Source organism: Anolis carolinensis, chromosome 3, assembly GCF_035594765.1.
Source record: "Anolis carolinensis isolate JA03-04 chromosome 3, rAnoCar3.1.pri, whole genome shotgun sequence".
NCBI lineage: Eukaryota > Metazoa > Chordata > Lepidosauria > Squamata > Dactyloidae > Anolis > Anolis carolinensis.
The window spans coordinates 40763214-40782867 of record NC_085843.1 but is presented as its reverse complement, the minus strand read 5'-3'; the positions used below and the strand labels follow the sequence as shown (position 1 = coordinate 40782867).

Below are 19654 nucleotides of genomic sequence, written 5' to 3'. Positions count from 1 at the left end.
TTCCTACCAGTTTTATGTTTTTTAAAACCAAAACATTGTTTGATTCGTAGATAATATCTGTATGAAGGAATTTCGTATTTAATTGCTGAAGCCCTTGAGGACATAAACACATTTCCCCCCAGTAAATTGTATACAGGCAGTCCCCATGTTATGAACAAGATAGGTTCTGTAGGTTTGTTCTTAAGTTGAATTTGTCTGTAAATTGAAATAGGCATTTTTTTTTACGTGTAACTCGCCATTTTCTTTTTAGCTTTGGATAGCATTGTGAATGGTTAACTCCCCTGAAATGTTTGCCTTGATGACTGTGCCCCTGTTCAAAAGATTTCATCTCACGTTCTGTCCCTGTGACAATTGGATCTTGATAATTTTGGGTTGTCATGGAAACAAGGATTGGTGATAAACCTTCAGAGGAGACACCTTTTCCCATGCTAACTCTTACAGAAATGAATTTCCCTTCCTAGGGGTAGATTTCCTTTCACTTTCTGTTGTCTCACCCCTATTTGTAACTAGGAGTCGAATGTAAGTCAGATGTTGGCAACTCAGGGATTGCCTGTATTTGTCTTTCCCTAAATTACCCATACATATCACTGAAATATAGCCAAATAGAAAACAACAGTATTTTAAGAAATATCCAAATATAGGTAGGAAAAGTTCTGTATTCGACCCAATTGTCAACAAGGATGTACTGACATAAAAGACAATGGTATTTATTTATTTATAAACCTAAATGCTCTTTCTCCCAATATGGGCCCCAACATGGCTAACAATTTGAGTTAAAACAAAATATAATCAAAGCAAAAAATAGTATAAAAGTTTTTAAAAGTTTAAAATGATAATATTAGAAACATTAACATAAAACAGTTTTTAAAAAGCTGTTACGAAATATTAGTAATGATAACAGTACAAATAGAAGGACAACATCCCCAATTAAAAGACCTACTGCAACAGTTAACATTCAAAGGTCTGGGTAAAAAGGAGGGATGCCACTTCCTGCAGAATGAGAGCTCAGAAGCTAACATGTCATCATCCATGTATGTTTTAAAATTGCATTTATATTGTTTTTAAAAAGATTTTGAGTTTTAAAGCTATACATTTACTATATAAAATAAATATAATTACGATTCACCTTACTGAAATAACACTTCAGAATCTGACACATTGTTTTAAAAACATCTTTGAAGTGGCCTGAAAAAATATATGTAAATACAAATAATTTTATGTATGTAAATATGTCACCATATATACTCTAGCTACATTTTAAAGGAGCTAGAATTGACTGCTGCTTTCCAGCAAGGGTGCACTTACAGTAGAAAAATCAATTTTGCTATCAGGTAGTGTGAGAAATGGTTTCAAGTCAGAATAACTCCTTATAGATCTCAGGCAAGTACTAAAGAGATAGCACATGCATAGTAGTTGCAGAGTTAAGGAACAATCTTATGGGATTTTTACCACCACTATGATCTCTTGAGCAATAGGTATAAAGTTTATACTATACACCTTAAAAGACACATGTTTTTTCAAGAAGTAGTGTATTCTGAATCTCACAAAACTTTTAGGCTTTGATAATGGTCTAGTGACACTGGACATTGAACATTTTCAGAATTAATAGTGGCTTTGATCCTTCCACTTGAAGTCCTATGTCAGGGGCAAACTATTACATGTATCAAAATTTCAGTGTTTTTCCAAGAGCTTAAAAGCATTTGGAAGTCTAAATGTTCCCAGGACAAGTTTCCATGGGGCACTGAAGAGAGGATACTGTGAAGAAAAATAATCTCTGGTTGGGAAAACGGTTAAACACAGCTTTCCTTCCATCCTTGTCCACCCAAAGCACAGGTTTAGCTACTTTAAACATGTAGCTTTCGTGTCGTCTGTTCTAAAAAGCAGGATAGAGGCACAATGAATTTTTTAACGGCACACATTCCTGGATATCATAATGTTAATCCTAGCAAGTGGAAAGCAATTTGATAGATATCCACATAAGCAGTAGCATCAACTGCAACAGACCTGTCCTAATTCGTCACCTCCAGTTTTATGTGATTCTCAGGGTTTTTGTATGAACTCAGCAATGTTTACGACTCAAAAATCAGAAGATTTTCTTTTTAAAAAGAAACTAACAGCTGATCTCCTCACAGGCAAAGGCTTTGGCAACTTTCTAAACAGACATAATTTTCTTTGGTATTTCCTGATTCTCTGGCCAGAAAAATAATTACAGAACTTATTTCTGTAGGAGAGAAACAGAAATTGTTTCTCACGCTAGATCTGGAGGCTTTCTGGGATACACAGTAGTGATTAATGGGTCACAGAAAAATTTTATTATCTAGAGTAATGAAAAGACTGCGTTAACAGACTAGCTCCTTTTTCTACTCTTAATACGGTCAGAACTTTAAAAGGCCGCCTGAGCATAAAACAAGTCTTTGAGGAATGCCAAGAGAATTCTTAATGGAAGGACCCAATTCAGCTCACAGCTCTGATTTCATTGAGAACAGCAAGCAAATTCTCTTATGCAATGTATTTCCACTGTGTTATCCAAATTTAGATCCTCACCGGCAAAGAGAAAAGGTAAGGAAAAAACCACCTGAGTGATATGCAACTCAGGGACAAGATAAAACTGTAAGACTTAGATGTGAATTTTTACTGGTCCTAAAGTTTGTGAAGCCCTAAAAGAATCAAAGACATGGAATGTCAAGACATACAACTATTAAAGGGAAGAAGATACTCTGTCTAAAAAGATAAAGATATATAAAATATTACAAAGCAAATACCATTTTACTTTAATGCCAAGATTAAAAAGAAAAGAAAAATATAGATGATTGCCATTAAATATAAAAGCTCATCTACTCTTATTTGACTTTAATTTGTATTATTTAACTATGGACTGAAGAAAGGAATTCATATTAGAAAATTTAACTTAACCAGTGTTCCCTGAAATGTATTTATGACCATTGCCATTTTAACACAGCAATGCTATGAAAATGGAAGCTTCATTGAGTTCTATGAAACTTACTCCAGGTAAGTAAACATAGGTTAGTTAGCAGGCTTAATCAGTAAAAAAAGTCGTAAATCTTAGGAAGGATTTCTATTATATAACAACAACAGGCAGACAAGTGTGGCAAAACTCATCAAAAACTTCAAAGCTTGCTGTGAATAGTTTTGAGTGCAAGAAGTGAGTTATGTCGAAATGAAAGGATATTCCATGCGCAGAGATTCCCTATCACCAAGAAATTTAAGTCTCTGAAATCTAAAAACACAGGGCAGTCTATGCTATAGGAAAACCTGCTTCTCTTCTCAGTACTTATTCTGTTAGGGCAGGAATGGGCAAACTTTGGTGCTCCAGGTGTGTTGGACTTCAGCTCCCACAATTCCTAATAGCCTACTGGCTGTTAGAAATTGTGGGAGTTGAAGTCCAAAACACCCAGAGGGCCAAAGTTTGCCCATACCTGTGTTAGGGCCTTTTAAACAATACTGTTTCGCACCGATTGTACACGTTATACGAGCTATCGTACAAGCTGATTTCATTCTTGTCAAATGTCTATCTAAATAACGATAAGGCTCTGCTATGCGTATTTGTCAAAAGAAAAAAATGGGAACAAGCATCGCCTGACACAAACCTTGCAAAAATTACATATAAACAACTGTATACAGCCCTTTGAAATATTAAGTTACTTCTGGACTCTTTGACCCACCAACTGCAAGCCCTTCTAGTACAACCTTCCTAAACTTGCATAATGTATCCGAAAGCAAGAAAACTTTAGATCACTTGATCCACATCACATAGCGTTCAATGTACTGTCTTAGAATGTCCTTCCTATATAGCACTGTTAAAAAGTGACTATTATCAGAACATGGTTTGTTGAGGAAAAAGTAAGCTGGTCAAAAGCTATTAAGATAGAACAGATTTTTCTCTTATATGATAAAACAGCTTTGCTCTTTTCGCTCATCCTTATATTAACTGGCAAATCAACAAGATTGATATTTGTCTGCGGGAATGGGAAAATGTTACAAATCTGAATGTACCATCCTAAATTCTCTCAGAGTGTTAGCATCAGATGAGTAAACTATCACTTTCGAACAGGTGTCATGGCCAAACTTCTAAGAGTCTAGGAAACCACCTGACTGCGATTTTCTGCCTGGCAGTAAAGCCTCACAAATACACACACATGTATATACATACATTGAACAGAAACAATTATTAAGAACGTTGATATATGAAAACAAATGGACAATACAATGTATTATGCATATTAGGTATTTAAATGTTTGTTGCCAAACTCATTGCCAAACCATTTTTCTGAAACAGATTAAAAATAGTTTCTCAGTTCTTACATGCAGATGTGAAATATTTAAAATGAAGCTAGAGTGCAAAAAGCCTTTAAAGTGTTTTCAGCAGTTAGAGAGCTTTTCCAGTCATGTGCATATGAAGAGGGGGGCAATGTGGGAAACATTTTTCTAAAACTGTGAGAACTATGGGATTTTTAGAAATAATATATTACTTCATTATAACAGACATAAGTATTATTATAATAGCAAAACTATCATAATAAAATGACTCAATTAGACACAATAAGCAATATATATATATTCAGTATTTATGTATCACATTTTAAGCATAAGGTGCTTTATTTATATTGTCCTCGCAACAGCACTACAAGGTAAGCCAGTGCTATTTAACAGCTCCAAGGCTGAGGCTGGGAAGTGTGTTGTGTAAGTTTATTCAAAGAATTTGAAGCTAAAGTGAGATTTGAAATAGGGGTCTTTCAGGTGCAGTGGCATATAATATTATAAGTTTTGTTCATGTTAGTTAGACTATTCCCATTATCTATCCTAGTCAAATTCAGAAACACTTCAATAATTATTTGCCAAAACAAGGTGAAAATTGTCAGGCCCAAAAACTTTGTATAGACAGAAAAAAATCTTTGAATCAAAATACTACACAACAGAAACATTCCATACATCAGACCTTGGTGCAGAATATTTTAAAAGGCTCACAAAATGAGAACTACAGTAATCAAATCAACAAAGATAAATAATGTGGGTTTTTAAAGAAATGTGGTAAGGCTTGAAGGAATTTAATTGAAGTTTCGAGACCAACCTGGAACAGGTAAGTAGTACCACATATCAAAGGCTAAGATATGGGATGGTTTCTGTTACACAGTATGCAACTTACACTCCAGCCCCGGTCACTTTTAGTCAAAAAATATATTTGAATGATAAACCAGTTTTGCTGAGTCACATGTAAATAGACACATGGTATCACAAATAAAAACAAAAGTGTTTTCTTTAATAATCATTTCTCAGATAATATATTTTCAATAATGACTATGAAAGACTAACGGATGAAAGGTATTGCACTGTATGCAGCAAACACTCGCAAATGTATGTATATTTGAATGAATTAAAATAAATAAATATAATAAATAACAAAACAAAAGTGTTTTCAAAGAGAGAATTCTGAACTGCTAGTTTTCGAGTGCTATGGGTCCCAGAGACCACCTATCTAAGTCAGGTGAGCTAATTCAGCAATTCCATCATCAAAACTCACACTGGTCCATCTAACTTTTGGGAAAGCGGTTATACAACTTTTGCTGGCATGGCAAAAAAGAATAGGAAAAGGTTGCTTTTATTCATTACTGTGGTAATGATCAATAATGCAATGCTATTAATAATTGCCATTGAGAGTATTAATGACTGTCATCTCTCTTCCCTAAGCAGATATTAATATATTGTTAAAGGTTTCAATTGACATTTACTATTACAAGTTTAATTTGGATCACAAATTTCTCTCTTGGTGAGTTCAGCAACATCTCCCTGATAGATACACCTGAACTTCTAGCATAATTCATGTGACTGTATACATTACAACATATAGGACAGAAAACTGACAAATTGATCTCTTCAAAATATGTTCATATAATAAAGTTTACATAGTGGAAATGCTAATACAAATTTAAATTAACCATGACAAAATATCTAGGATTCCTACTTGGATTCAGAAAAGTAATTGCTATCTATCTCATTACTATGAGAGGTAAATTAACTAATATCAAAAGGTAACACATATGTGTACATACATGCAAAACAAACAGCAGTGGTGGTGAGGGAGAATAAAAGTATCTTACATGAAATGTTATTGGGGACCTAACTTTTAAAAGGCTATGTAATTAATTAATGCATTGTCCTTATATGCAGCGTATGAACAAAAAGCAGAAGAAGAAAAAAGATCAGAGAAAGAGACATGGGAACAGAGGAGAAGGAAATGAAAAGCAAAGAAAACAAACAGAGTTCTAACAGGCCGATTCTGCTAACAGGAGTCCAAGGAAAGAGTCATATGATATCTGATAGTGCAGGACACGTAGCCAGAAGCTGGAGCGGATTGCCTGGAGGAAGAAAGAGCCAGTGTGCTCCTGCTCAAAGAGCTTTTCTTTCCCTGTTTTCTCCCCCTCCTCTCCATTTTTCTATTTTCTATCTTGAATGCTTTAGCCTTAGCTCAGGTCCATGAAGAATCTCAGAAAAATAACTATCATCTTTCACCGTACTTCTGGATGGAAAGATAGGTGGTAGAAGATGCCTCTTAGTTGAGAATGAAAGGACTTGTGTAGGTTTTGGCACGGACTTCCCCTCCCTCCTGTTGCCACCTCTGGGATTACAGACACAAAACGGACACATACAATGTCACAGAGCAGAAACAAAAAGGAAAAGGATATCTTAAGCAAAGAGATGCAGGAGGTACAGACAAGTTGTTGATTTTTTCCCTATGGAAATGACAATGATCAAAGGGGGGGGGGGGTTATTACTTGTTTAATTATATTAGAATCTTTAAGACAAAAGAAACAAAATAACAATGCAAAAATGTTTGGCTGATATGTGTAAATCATGTTCACTTCTTTTTATAAATTTGGCAAAAAAAAATCAAATTCTACTTTCTTTCAACTAAGAATAGGATGCACCCAATACTTCTATGTCTTATATATTTAATTTAAACATTTCATGGAGTTCTTGAGAGTAAAGATCTATAATGAAGCAGGTTTTACTCCAGTTGCTGCAATTAAGTTACTCCAGAATTAGAGCAGTTAACTCTAGGACAAACTTGTCTTTGTACCTCCTGAGTAAACACAGCACATTCCTTCTGAAATAACATCTAGTAAGCATGTGGCAGTGCCAAGATCTGTGTTATATAAACATATGCAGTACATATGTGACTTTAATGGATCACCTCTTTCAGGAGAGGGGAGAATGAACAAGCAAAATAATACTAGTTATGATTATCACCCTTTATGTCCCTAAAACACGATTATAATCAGCCCCAATCTAAGACCACACATTTTGCATATATGTGAAACTTCATATAATACAGAAGTAACGGGGAATGCACTTACACATAGGTAATTTTTTACAAAAAAGTAAATAGTTAATGGTAATGACTTTAAATGAAAGCACCTCTTCTCTGAGTTTGTAATTGTTCAAGTCTACATAATCTTGATTTATTAAATAGCAACAAGAACTGCAGGTGCCTGATACCATAATTCCATTTATCTTACTCAAAAACTATTCAGCAATCCACTTTGTCATCTAACAATATTAACAATAATACATAATACAATGCTATATTTACCTAGAGGCTCCGATGTACAGAGTAACGCATCTGTTAAGATGCAGATACATGAAAAGAAATCTAGACTATGAACGTGATCTATGGCTTCACAGACTGCACAAGCGACAGGTATGGGTAGAGTACAGGAAGAAGACAGACCAAAACAAAAACAAAACACGACCACACAAGACACAGCGTCACGCCTCTTGAATGGACAAGCAAATCATGTACAATTAACGCAAGGCCTCAGAATACAGAGTCCCTGGAAGGATTTATTCTACAAGACTGTAGTAATGAATGGGGGCCCAGGGTGCAAAGGGCAGAAAAGTGGAAGTCTTCTCCCTCATTTTCCTTCTTCAGTCTATCTTTGCAATCCCTCCTTGTCTCTTCTACTGTATTTAGAGAGAAGTGAGAGGGAAAGGGAGAAACATCACTAGACCCGAACTTTTTTTAATAGTCACCAAATCCCATCAGATTTTTTTTTCCTGTGTCAGGAGCGACTTGAGAAACTGCAAGTCACTTTTGGTGTGAGAGAATTGGCCGTCTGCAAGGATGTTGCCCAGGGGAACCCCAGGATGCTTGATGTTTTACCATCCTGTGAGAGGCTTTTCTCATGTCCCTGAATGGGGAGCTAGAGTTGACAGACGGGAGCTCAGCCTGCTCCCTGGATTCAAACCCCTGATCTTTCAGTCAGCACTCCTGCTGACACAAGGGTTTAACCTAGGCATGGGCAAACTTCAGCCCTCCAGGTGCTTTGGACTTCAACTCCCACCGGCTGTTAGGACTTGTGGGAGTTGGAGTCTAAACACCGGGAGGGCTGAAGTTTGCCCATGCCTGGTTTAACCCGTTGCACCACCACTGGGGGTTCGGACCCCATCAGGTAAAACTTGGAAACGCAAGATATACGTATTATAAGCAGAAAAATATATACTTGGAAAGAAATTTCCCAAGAAACAAAAATTTCTTGGAGGAAGGGGGGGAGAGTTGCTGCCCAGTCCCTTTCAAAAGCAAGAGGGTTCAAGAAAGAAGGGGACAGAGAGAAACCTCTCTCAGGCGTTAAGCTTTGCACTCTCCTCTTTGTAAAAGAACTCTTTGTTCTCTAGTGAAAAAAAAAAAACTGGAGAGGGGAAAAGGGAGAGGAGGGGAATATTTAAGGGGGGGGGGGGAGAGAAATCCCCGGGCAGCGACTCCCTGAAACAAGTGCAAAACACTTAGAGGCTTTGGGGCTGGCAAGGAGCCAGGAACCCTCCCGCTGTCTGGTGAGGAAAAGAGGGGAAAGAGAGAGGGAGAGAGGGAAAGAGAAAGACAGAGAGAGGAAGAGGAGGAGGAGGCGCGAGTGCGCGCTGAGCCTGGAGGGAAGCAGGGAGAAGGGAGAGGGGCTTCCTCCCAGAGGCAGAGGAAGCAGCATCTCTTCCTTCCTTCCTCCTCCTCCTCCTCCTTCTTCTTTCAAAACTGGCGGTCAAGCGTTAAGTAACTCCCCGCCTCAATCCACCTGCTCAGCCATGAACTTGGGTAACCCCTCGGGGTGCCGAGGAGAGCCGCCTCCTCCTCCTCCAGACTCTTCCTCTCCCCCCTTTTCTGCTGCCCTGCTTCCATTCTTGCATGCTCACGCCAATTGCCCAGAGCTCTTCCCTCCCTCCTTCCCTCCCTCCCTCCCTCCAAGCCACAACAAACACCCAAATACACGCTCGCTCCATCTCCTTTCCAAAAGAAGAAGAAAGAAGAAGAAAAGGCGCCTTTCCCTCTGGGTTGCGACAGAGAGTAGTAGTAGTAGCGAACATCTCATACCTGGTGTGAATGCTAATCAGCCAGGACTTCTTTTTTCCTCCTCTCCCCCAAGACAGGGAACTGTCTCCTTCCAAATTTATTAGAACCTCCTCCTCCTTCTCCTTGTGGAGGAAAACAAAACCAAAAAAAAAACCAAAAAAAAAAAAAAACCTTCTTTGTCACCCTCTTCCCAAGTCCTGGTACACTTTTGGTTTTGGGTAAAAATAAAAAATAACCCAAAAAATGGCTTCGGAGCTCCCTCTATTCTTGATATTGATTCTCTCTCTCTCTTTCTCTCTCTTTCTGCCTCCCCCCTCCTCCTCCTCCTCCTCCTCCTCCTTTTCTCCTGTCTCTGTCTCTTCTGAGTGGTCTATTGATAAGTCCCCAGAGGCACTGGGTCAGCCTGCCCGTAGGAAACCAGACACAATGCACAAATCTCCGAGTGCCATTCTGCCATCAGCAAGCAGACCACGTTTAGGAGAGAGGAGGGAAGAGAAGAAGGAGAAAACACACACACACACACACACACACACACACAACAGTGGAGCAAAAGACAGAGTGAGAAAGAGAGAGAGATGTGTGTGTGTAAGAGAGAGGAAGACTGATTGGAACAGGAGGGAGTGAGAGAGAAAGCAAGGGAGAGAGAGAGAGAGAAAGAGAGAGAGCGACACTGCCAGTCAGGTTAATCATCCCTACTTTAATTAGCTGCTCGGCTTAGACATAAAACAATTGAATTTGAATGATCTGTCAGTGGGCTCGGCTGAACCAAAAGGGAAACGAGAATATTAAAAAAAAGAAAGACACACACACACAGAGGCTTGTTGGTGGATTCTGATAAGCCAGACTGGAAATCCTCAAAAGGTAACTATGTAAAAACTTGCCACAAAACAAAACAAAAAGTACAAATCGAATCAGACAATAAGCTGTTTTCTAAACAGCTGTAGGTCCCCCACCGCCTCCCTTCCCACCTACAGATTGAGATGCAAGGATGGATAAAGGCAAGGCGCTTCAATCCATGAGTCTGATCGGAGGAAGGGGGCTACAAGGCAGGTACCCTTTTGGAGACCAACAACTTCATTCAAATGCCTCTCTTAAGAAGGGTTCAATATTGTCGGATCTGAACAAGCTGTGAGGCAGACAGCTGCCACCGATGCATAATGGGTCCGTCATCTTTCGCAGGGGGAAACAAACAAATCCAAGGCACTTTGGCAAAGCTAAAAGAGATGCTTTTTTCAGGTCTACAACACAAGGGTCCAACTGAATCAGACCACAGGTCCATCTAGTTAAGTTCTCCCTTCCCAAAGTAGTTGATCAGAGTGAAAATTCAGAAGCAGAAGATGCTTCAAGTTATGATGATCACCATTAGTCTCTATTGATGAAAGGAAATGTAGGAAGACCAGCATGTACTGTTGGTGTCACTAAGTAAATTCAGGGGAAACGCAGTGTATCAGACTCAGGGAAAGTGGGTTCAATTTTTGTCCAGACCATGGAAAAAGAAAAAGATAAAAGACCCTCTTACCCAACATCCCACTCATTTCACCAACTTGATATGTATTTTCATTTTTTATAAATGCATATTAGTTGTTTTTACATTTAATTACCCTCATAGGAATTGAATACTTGATGTACATCAGAACATTTTCGTGTGCAGTAAAAATAAGCTAATGTCTAGACGAGTTCTTATATAAGCCTTCTGAATTGGACCACATCACTTCCCTGTTACATATAAAGATTTGCAACTCGCTGGTACTGGTGTGCATTAAAGTCAATTCCCGACTTATGGAGAACTAAAGAAAAATCTATCACAGGGTTTTCTTTGGTTTGTTCAGAGGGGGTTTGCCTTTGCCTGCCTCTGTGTTTGAGAGTATGTGTCTCACCCAAAATCATCCAATAGATTTCCATGGCCAAGTGGAAATTTGAACCTTGATCTCCAGAGTCACAGTCCAATGTTTGAGGTCTTTAAACCACAACACTGTGCTACTGCTCCAAATTGCTGTTACTTAATATTAAACCACAGTAAGTAGCAGTAAGACTACAACATGGTTAAAAAATCAACCAATTTAATTTTGTTGATATTTTAAACTATCCACTATCCCTACATTTAAGCAACGCAAACAAAAATACATAAATAACAACAGGCAATCCAGGGGAAACGTTTATATAAATGGCAGCTAGAGGATCATGCGTCTTGCAGACAGAATGGCAATGCTAGGTATTATGAATAAGCAATTTGTTGTAGTTCAGAAAGTCTTTAAGGAAAGGAGGGAAATTCTCACTAAAAAACCAGGTGCAGAATAATTTATTCATTCAGACCTTGGATGCAATCTGAGGTACAAATGGATTAATCCTAGTGATAGACATCACACTGAAGTGCTGTGTAGCAAGCAGGTGAGATATTTATGACACTTCTGAAAACCTGCCATAATTGGTACCTCAAACAGGGAAACATGTAACATTTATATTGCCATTACAAAGTGCATTACATTTGACTGTCCAATGCTATGTTGGCAAGAAATCTATTCAGCACACTGACATCAATATGACGCTGGTATAAAGAGCTACTACCAAAAAAACAGTTTGAAATGTATGCCTTTACTGTTTTACCTTTGATTTCCTAAAGTAAGGCTATCCTTAAAAAGGAGTAATATATGCTCTATATTCTAAATAGCGTTAGGGACATAGCATTAACTATGTGAATTTGTATTCCAGACTATCCCCCCTCCCTCTCTCCCCCCCCCCCCCTTTAATAGAATACATTATTATAAACTTCAAAAACAGCTGACATCAAAGGATCCCATCATCATCATCATCATCATCACTAGGAAACTGTGATAAGAAAACAACTTTGGTTCCATTGGTGATAGGTGATATGGGAGTAATTCTAAATGGACTAAGAAAAACATCTGAATAAAATCACCATAGATAGGACAACAATAGCAAAGCTGCTTAGAATATGTCACATTATCTGATGATGCCTCATTGATTCCTATATTCTTGGATACAATATGAATCACTGATGTACCAAAACTCCAGTCTGAGACACCTGGTAGACTGTGAAACTGACAAGGTAATTAAGTTATACATATTTTCCCAAACTACAAATCAGAATTCAAATGACCCTTAATTAAAATATCCAATTGTCTGGTTAACAGAGAAATAATAATAATAATAATAATAATAATAATAATAATAATAATAATAATAATAATAATTTATTTGTAGACCGCCCTATCTCCCCGAGGGGACCCAGGGCGGTTTCCAACACATATGGCAAACATTTAATGCCAACAAAGAACATATTAGCAAATTACATCAAAATGAGACACATCAAACAATATCAAACAATCTAACCATGAACGCAATACCAAATAAGAATATACCAAAAATCAGATTTAACAATCCTAGCAAACATAATCACATCGTATAAATTAACACAAGAGCAATTTCTTTCTTTTAAAAAAGCAGGCATAAAAGAAATTTCTGCCCATTGCTGCAACGTGAAATCTCAAAATAGCATGGGGTTCTAGGGTCGCTGTCTGGCTGCAAAATCTTGTATTTCTGGGAGAGTGTACTCCAACCTAGGCCTAGCAAGGTGGACATCTTATCAGTTTTGAGATGAGCACAATTACTTCTGACTTGTCTAGATCTGAACTGGAGCCTTCATCTAGCCTGAGCCTATATTCAGGCCTTTGAACGGGGAATCAAATACATTATCTTCTGGTTTTTGGCTACAGGACCTCCTGTGGATATCAAAATCTGTGGATACCCAAGGTATACAAAGACTGTAAAATGGTGTCTCTCTTATATAGAGTGGAAGCATCATGAGTTTTTTTTGTGGAGGAAGGACATTTTCAGGCTGTTGCTTGAATCTGTGGATATGGAGGGCTGTCCTTATTGGTTCTGAATTTGATGGAAAAGAACCTTAGAGCTGGTCTGTATCAATTTCACTGCACTCCAAAATGACAATCTGGCCTAAATATTGTGTGTGTGTGTATGTATATATATATATATATATATATATATATATATATATATATATATTAAAAACATTCTGGGAAATATGGAATCTTAAGGTCATGTCTCATTGGACAGACCAGCAGGGGCTTTATGGTGTTGTTTCACCCTGACCCATCAAACTGAAGAGGAACTTCTGCCTATCAGTTTATCAGACTCCCACTAGAGTCTATCAGTTTCAGAGGATTTGGTGATCAATACTATCAAATACCACTCAGAGGGCTAGGGGAATAAGCAAGGTCATATCCCCTTGTGTAGCCGCAGTTGCAGATATTGACCAGGACAATTTAAAAGATTTCAGCCTTGAACTCTGATGGATCTGGGTCTTCAGATCTGTATCGTATTTCTGTCCATGTTTTAATGCCTGAAATTCATAGGAACTGGTAGGAATAACTTAGATTCTTACCAAGATGATCTCATTAGAAATGTTCTCTTTATGTATTTATTTTTGTGAAGAAGAAAAGGGCTCGTAATAGAACTCATTTATCAAATAGCTCCTATTACAATCCTATCAGCAGGGTTAATGCCAACCCTGTTTGTGCCACAATACAAATGGGTATCTGATGGCTAGATGCAATAGAATTATTGTTCTACAATACAATGTGGCATGAGAAAGTCTTCTAGAGGATTCAGTGAATCTATAATGCTGATCTTGTGTATATATGCTCAGAGGTTCAACACAATTTCGAAAGGGGTTATTCACTAACCTCAAGTTCCTAATAAGTGTTCTTAAGAACTGCTGCCCCAGTGTCAGACCTAGTTGGAACTGTTGTATTTGTCTGTTCATGAGAGGTCTTGGGAGGGGAGGGGGGAGAGAGAGAAAGAAAGGAAAGGAATGACTCAGGCTATCAGATTACTGAATCAGCCTATGCCCCTCAAAGCTGGACCTAATGGAGGTCATGGTCACAACGCTATACCAAAGTAAAAGCCTATCACGCTTCACAAGCAAACATAACACAAATACATTAAGGTTGCTAAATTATTAGTGTATGCAGGCTATTCTACACCTCTAATTTTAAACTCTCCTACTTGGATTTCAGTGAATTAAGTCCAACAGGATTTGAGTTTCAAATGACTTATGGGTTGGATTGATGATCAATATATTCCTAATTAATAAAATAGAAGATAAAAATAGCAATAATCAAAGTAAGAGTTTTAGAACTTTGAATGAAAACTGAAATGTAACTAAAATCCTTTTAATGAAATTTCGGCTTTTTAAAGGCCAAATATGGTACTCTTACACAAACATGTAAGTTCAGTGTCTTTTTAAAAAAAACAACCATATAACAATTTGCATTACTATCACAGTACTTCATGTATTATATAAGTAACTGTTTTTCTCTCTGTCTTCACAGAATAATATCCCAAAAAGTTATAATTGGCTGATTAGCGTTTGGAGGTGGGAAATTTCAATGCCATGTCCAACTGTAACACCAATGGGCTTGATTTCAGCCAGTTGTCTACCCTCAACTTAATCTAATTGAAAAATCTGAGATTACTGTAGAACAGAGTAAGAAAAATTATATGATTTATTAATTAATCAATCTACTTAAATAAATATATGATTTAAATATGAAGAGTCAACCTTGTAACTTTCTATTACTTCTTTCATTCCCTTGTATTCTTTGGGCCAGATTCCATGCACATTAATTCTTACCACAAGAGCATCATAAGACATGCAAACATGTTAAAAAGAGTGGTGACAGAACAAACCATTTTCTTAGAGGCTACTAAGATAGTTCAGGCTCCCTTTGCTTGGAGAATGTGTAATCTGTGCTGCACTTTTGATCAAGAGTCAACACATTAATTAACCAATAATTAATTAGATAATTACATCAATGAATTGGTTTCAGTATTCAGGCCTAGCATAGAAATCAAACAGAATGGAACAAACAAATCTGCTCAGATGAACTTGCCTTATGAGGAGGTTTATGTGGGATTGGGGATTCCCTGATACCTAAAGTTATGCCATTTTTAAAATCATAGGACACAAAGATGGTAATGCACATGCTGGTAACCTCAAGGTTGGACTTCTGCAGTGTGCTTTACATTGGGCTACCGCTGTGCCAAGTTCAGAAACTCCAATTAGTTCAAAATACGGCAGCCAGACTAGATACAGGAACATCTATGAGTGACATGAATACCCATATTAAAGTTTCCAGGCAAGGTACAAAGTGTTGGTTTTGACTTTAAAAATCCTACATGGTTTGGATTCAGGTTACCTACAGGATTGCCTTCTCCAGTATGATCAGCCTCATACACTTAGGTTCTCAGTGGGATGATTACTCCAGTCTGCCAGAACCAGACTGGCGACCGTCACCCAGAGGACTTCTTCATTGGCCGCCCCAAGACTGTGGAATGACCCATTGGAAGAGCTCCAATAGCGAAATAAGCCATCAGAATTTAAAAGACAAATGGAAACCTATCTCTTCCAGAAGGCCTACATAGTCAATGTTTACTATAAATTTTAAACTTATGTCCTGTGTTTACTGTATTTTAATCTTTGTTCTGTGTATTTTAATATATGTATTTCATAGAAATATGTTTTAATATATGTATTTTACATAATATTTTATGATGATGTGTTTTTGACTGTGTTGTGCCCTGCCTCGGGCCATGAATATAAATAAAGTTTATTATTCTTATATTATTATTATTGACACAATGACATAGTCTGACACAGCAAAGAAGGTAGATATGCTGGATTTCGTTTCACAAGTTGAACACTTCCCAAGCGTTTAGGACTGTGTGATGTATTTTCGGATGAGCGCGCAGATCCCAGTAGGGTGGCCTTTTGCAGTTGGCAGATCGTAATTTTGTCAATGTCTATTGTTTCCAAATGCCGGCTGAGATCTTTTGGCACGGCACCCAGTGTGCTCATCACTACCGGGACCACCTGTACTGGTTTCTGCCAGAGTCTTTGAAGTTTGATCTTGAGGTCCTGATAGCGGCTAAGTTTTTCCTGTTGTTTTTCATCAATTTGACTATCACCTGATATGGAGATAACTATGATCCAAACCTTTTTCTTTTCCACAACTGTGATGTCTGGTGTGTTGTGTTCCAGAACTTTGTCAGTTTGGATTCGGAAGTCCCACAGTATCTTTGCATGTTCATTTTCCATTACCTTTGCGGGTTTGTGATTGCGGGTTTGTGATCCCACCAGTTTTTTACTGCTGGGAGGTGGTACTTAAGGCATAAGTTCCAGTGAATCATTCAGGCCACATAGTTGTGCCTCTGTTTGTAGTCTGTCTGTGCGATTTTCTTACAGCAGCTGAGGAGATGATCAATGGTTTCGTCAGCTTCCTTGCACAGTCTGCATTTTGGGTCATCAGCTCATTTTTCGATCTTGGCCTTAATTGCATTTGTTCTGATGGCTTGCTCCAGGGCTGCAAGGATCAGGCCTTCTGTCTCCTTCTTCAGTGTCCCATTGGTGAGCCATAGCCAGGTCTCCTCCTTATCAGCTTTTCCTTCAATTTTGTCAAGGAACTTTCCATGCAACGTTTTGTTGTGCCAGCTGTCAGCTCTAGTTTGTAGTGCGGCTTTCTTGTACTGGTTTTTTGTCTGCTGTGCTTTGAGGAGTTTTTGATTTTTGAATTCAATCAAAGCAGGTTCTTCACTTTGCTTTACATATTCTGCCAGGGCATGTTCTTCTTCTTTGACTGCTTGTTTTACTTGTAAGAGTCCTCTGCCCCCTGATCTTCTAGGCAGATATAGCCGGTCAACATCACTGCGGGGGTGCAATGAATGATGAATGGTCATGAGTTTTCTTGTTTTTCTGTCCAAATTGTCCAGTTCCATCTGTGTCCAGTTTATGATGCCACCAGTATATCTTATGACAGGTATGGCCCAGGTGTTTATGGCCTTGATGGTGTTGCCTCCATTGAGCTTGCTTTTGAGAATTTTTCTGACCCTTTGTGTGTATTCTTTGCTGACCATAGTTTTCATATGTTCATGCTTGATGTTGCCCAGCTGTAATATGCCCAGATATTTATAGGCCTCTGGCTGGTGACACTTTATCATTTGGCCATTAGGCATATTATGCGCTCATTTTCAATGATTTTTCCCTTCTTCAATGCCAGTGTCGAACATTTGTCTAAACCAAACTCCATGCTGATATCAGTGCTAAAAATTCGGACAATATTAGTCAGAGACTGGATTTCAGTTTCAGTTTTCCCATACAGCTTCAGGTCATCCATGTACATCAGATGTGAAATTTTGTGAGATTTTTTAGATGTTTGATAGCTGAGATTTGTTTTTTGTAAGATTGTTGACAGAGGGATCATGGCAATAATGAAAAGCAGAGGGGACAATGAGTCTCCCTGGAAAATTCTTCTTCTGATGTTGACAAGTCCATAGCTTTCATTTCCAACAAACAGTTCAGTTTTCCAGTGCTCCATCATGTTTTCAATAAAGGTACCAACGGTTTTGCAAATCCCGATGGCGTCCAGGCACTTGATGATCCAGCTGTGTGGGAGTGAGTCAAAGGCCTTTTTGTAGTCAATCCACGCCATGTGAAGATTAGCTTTTCAGCTTTTACAGTTCTCCAGAATCATTTTGTCAATTAATAACTGGTCTTTGGTGCTCCTGCTTTTCTGTTTGTTGCCTTTCTGTTCATCTGGCAAGATGTTTTTTTTTTCTTCAAGATAGTCTTGAATTCTGTCAGTTATGATGCCACTCAGTAGTTTAAACATAGTGGGCAGACACGATATTGGCCTGTAGTTTCCTGGTGCTGCTCCTTTTGCTGGAACTTTTTGTATCAGGTATGTTCTTCCAGTTGTTAGCCATTCACTGATACTTCCTTTCTGCAGCATCTCATTGAATTGTTGGGCCATTTTCCCATGAAAGCTAATCAGATATTTGAGCCAAAATCCGTGAAGTTGATCACTACCAGGCGATGTCCAGTTCTTGACTTTTTGCACTCGTTTGCTGATCATTTCAGTTGTTATTTCCATTTGTTCCATTTTGTTCTGTGAGAATTTTCCTTCAAACTCCTTTACCCACCCAGCGTCTTTGTTGTAGTTCTTATCATTTTCCCAAAGTTCTTTCCAGAACTTCATTGTTGCAGTTTTCTCTGGCTTTGTGGTTACTATGTCTGTTGTTTGGTTCAGACTCTGGTAGAACCATCTTTGGTCTGATTGAAACAGTTGATTTTGTCTGTACTGAATGATTCTGGTTTCATATCTTTCAATTTTTCTGGCTGTTGCTGTAATTTGTTCTTTCACTATTTCCAAAGCTTCTTCAATTTTTCTGGTGTTCAGCCAGTACTTTCTGATCAGGTATTGCTTGATTTTGTCATTCTTCAGTTTCTTCTCTTTCATATTTTTCAGGTTACTTGCATCTGATCTAAGATTTTTGATTTTTAGTCTGACCTTCCACTTTATTATTATTATTATTATTATTATTATTATTATTATTATTATTATTATTATGAAATTATCATCATCATCATCATCATCATCATCTTATTTTCAAGTCACATTGAAAATGGGCTTCTATTTTTTTTTTTAAAAAAAACAATCAACCAGATTACAAATACAGATTTCTCAACAAGCACCTCCCAAAGCATCATAGCAAATCTCCTAAAACAGAGCAGTTTAAAAAACTAATTTGACACAGAGGTCTACTATCCAAAAAGGAGAAAATTCCACTGAATTTTGAACCTTAAGTAGCTATCTGGATCTCAGCCAAAATCTTTTTATTTGACAAAGACTTTTTAACCTTTTATTGCTTCAGTTAGTTTGCAAAATTTGCAAGTACATGCCTTATGGGAATATTCCTATATCAGAAAATCATTGTAATTCAGACGAATTCAAATTTATTACTTTTTAACTGGTTATTGGAAAGTATGTTTTTGTAGGCTCCTCTACCTCAGAATTCACAACCTTTTCCTCTCTGAACTAGCAGACATACCATAACAACCTCATATCTTCAAAACACTTCTATCACACTTGTCTCCAAGACTCTTTTAAAGCAGGCCTAGGTTGGTGGACACTACCACAATATTTGGTAGAACATTCTTTATCTGAAGTATGCACTGAGTGAAAAAGGCATAGAAACTGAACTAAGTGGCATTAATATTACATCAAATGAACTTTCTCCCACAAACAGGAAAAATATTTACTTAGGCTTATTCTTCCATCAAAGAGATGGAGATCAAATTACCTACACATCCTTTCATATATGACACTCTCTATCCTCAGGTGAACAGACAATGCTACATATAGATGTGCTATGTCCTTAACAGAAAAACAGATGAGAACGGAAAAGCCAACTTATCAGAGTTGG

The 19654-nt window shown here is 37.8% G+C and overlaps 1 protein-coding gene across 1 annotated transcript in view; it reads right to left on the bottom strand.

Moving 5' to 3' along the window:
- The window catches only part of zbtb20 (zinc finger and BTB domain containing 20), a 141641-nt gene extending 128288 nt beyond the window's left edge, over positions 1-13353 (bottom strand). Inside the window, exon 1 of the mRNA XM_062977130.1 lies at positions 9377-13353. The gene's annotated coding sequence lies outside the window, so the exon portion shown is untranslated. The remainder of the gene's footprint in view (positions 1-9376) is intronic.
- Positions 13354-19654: the final 6301 nt, after the last annotated feature.